This window comes from Suricata suricatta, chromosome X, assembly GCF_006229205.1.
Source record: "Suricata suricatta isolate VVHF042 chromosome X, meerkat_22Aug2017_6uvM2_HiC, whole genome shotgun sequence".
Lineage (NCBI taxonomy): Eukaryota > Metazoa > Chordata > Mammalia > Carnivora > Herpestidae > Suricata > Suricata suricatta.
The window spans coordinates 96128325-96130681 of NC_043717.1; the positions used below are offsets into that span (position 1 = coordinate 96128325).

General features: G+C 34.6%; 1 non-coding gene across 1 annotated transcript; it reads right to left on the reverse strand.

The window, feature by feature from the left end:
- Window positions 1-1161: 1161 nt before the first annotated feature.
- LOC115284471 lies at window positions 1162-1265 on the reverse strand. The gene has a single exon (XR_003905224.1). It is a non-coding gene; the product is annotated as a U6 spliceosomal RNA (small nuclear RNA).
- Window positions 1266-2357: the final 1092 nt, after the last annotated feature.

Below are 2357 nucleotides of genomic sequence, written 5' to 3' on the forward strand. Positions count from 1 at the left end.
TTCATTTGTCTCATTGCTCTGGCTAGAACTTCCAGTACAATGTTTTCCATTTCATCTCAATTACCTAATTTGTTGGTGTGCAGTTATTCATAATATTTTCTTATAATTCTTTATATTTATGTAAGGTTGCCTTTTGAAGTTTTATTTTACCCGAAGTACTTTTTATATTTTTTATAATAGTTTATTGTCAAATTGGTTTCCATATAACACCCAGTGCTTCTCCCCACAAGTGCCCCCTACCATGACCATCACCCACTTCCCTTTAACTTTTGATTGGAGTCTTTCCTCTTTTTCTTTTCTTTGTTATTCTAGGGAAATGTTTGTCAACTTTGTTGGTCTTTTCAAAGAGCTACCTTTTTGTTTTGTTGATTCACTGTAATATTCTCTTTTTATCTTCACTCCAATATTTATTGTTTATTTCATTCTACTAGGTTTGTATTTAGTTAGATCTTTTCTTTTTCTTTTTTTTTTTTTTTGGCTTCTTAAAGGACAAAGTTAAGTTATTGATTTAAGATACTTATTCTTTTTTAATGCATATATTTACAGCTCTAAATTTCTTTCCTATATCTCATAAGTTTTATCATGTTGTGATTTTAATTTCATACATCTCATTTCCTTTCTGCTTTCTTCTTTGAATCAGTGTTTTAAGAGTGTGTTATTTAATTTCCACATATTTGTTAATTTTCCAGTTTTTCTTCTGCTACTGACTTACAGCTTCATTTCATTGTGGTCATAGAAAATATTTTGTCATTTAAATCATTTAAAATTTATTGGGACTTCATTTAAAAATGAAGTTAAATGTTATTTTAGTAAAATGCTGGTCATGAGATCGTCCCTCCTAAAAATTGTGAATTATACATTACATTATTGTTGAATATAAGTACAGTGTTGTACAGCAGATCTCTAGAACTTACTCATCTGCTTACCTGAAACTTTATACCCATTGCTTAGCAACTCCCTGTTTCCCCTACTCCCAGCCCCAGGCAACCACCATTCCACTCTGATTCTATGAATTTGATTATTTTAGGTGCCTCATATAAATGGAATAATATGGTATTTATCTTTTTGTTCCTGCCTTATCTTATTTAGCATAATGTCCTCAAGGTTCATCCATGTTGTAACATTTTACAACATTTCTTTCTTTTTTGTGGTGTTTCTTGAAAAAATAGGGAATGGTTTATAAATTTGCATGTCATCCTTGTGCAGGGGCCATGCTAATCTCTGTGTAGGTCCAGTTTTAGTATATGTACTGCTGAAGTGAGCTCCCTTCTTTTTTAATGCTGAACAATATTCCATTGCATGTATATACCACATTTTCTTTATTCATCTAATTAGGGACATTGAGGTTATTTCCACAATTTGGCTATTGTGAATAGTGCTTCAATGAACATGGGAGTGCCGATACCTCTTTGAGACCCTGATTTTAGTAATTGTGGATAAATACTCAGAAATGGATCATATGGTGGCTCTATTTTTAATTTTTTTTGCGAGGCTTCCATTCTGTTTTCCATAATGACTGTACTATTTTGCATTCCCACCAGCAGTATATAAGGGTTCCAATTTCTCCACATCTTTGCCAAAACTTGTTGCCTTTTAAAAAAAAATAATAGCCATTCTGACAGGTGTGAGGTGATACCTCATTGCAGTTTTGATTTACATTTCTCTAACAATTAATAATTTTGAGAATTTCCCCCATATATCTGTTGTTCTATTTGTATGTCTTCTTTGGAGAAATGTCCGTTCAAGTTCTTAGCCCATTTTCTACCGAACACTGATGAAAGAAATTAAAAACCCAAACACATGGAAAGAAACCCCATGTTCATGGATCAGAAGCCTTAATATTGTTTAAATGTCCCTATTTCTCAAAGTAATCCATATATTCAGTGCAATCCTATCAAAGTCCCACTGACTTTTAAAAAATAGAAATAGATGGTTTCTGTCCTTCTCTGCCTGGCTTACTTCGCTCAACATGACACCCTCAAGGTCCATCCACTTTCCTACAAATGGCCATATGTCATTCCCTCTCATTGCCATGTAGTACTCCATTGTGTATATATACCACATCTTCTTGATCCACTCATCAGGTGATGGACATTTGGGCTTTTTACATGTTTTGGCTATTGTTGACATTGCTGCTATGAACATTGGGGTAACATGTGCTCCTATGCCTCAGCATTTCTGTCTCTCTTGGGTAAATCCCTAGCAGGGCTATTGCTGGGTCATAGGGGAGTTCTATGGATAGTTTTTTGAGGAACCTCCACACTGTTTTCCAGAGCGGCTGCACCAGTTTACATTCCCACCAATAGTGTAGGAGGGTGCCTGTCTCTCCATGCCCTCGCCAGTATCCATAGTCTCTT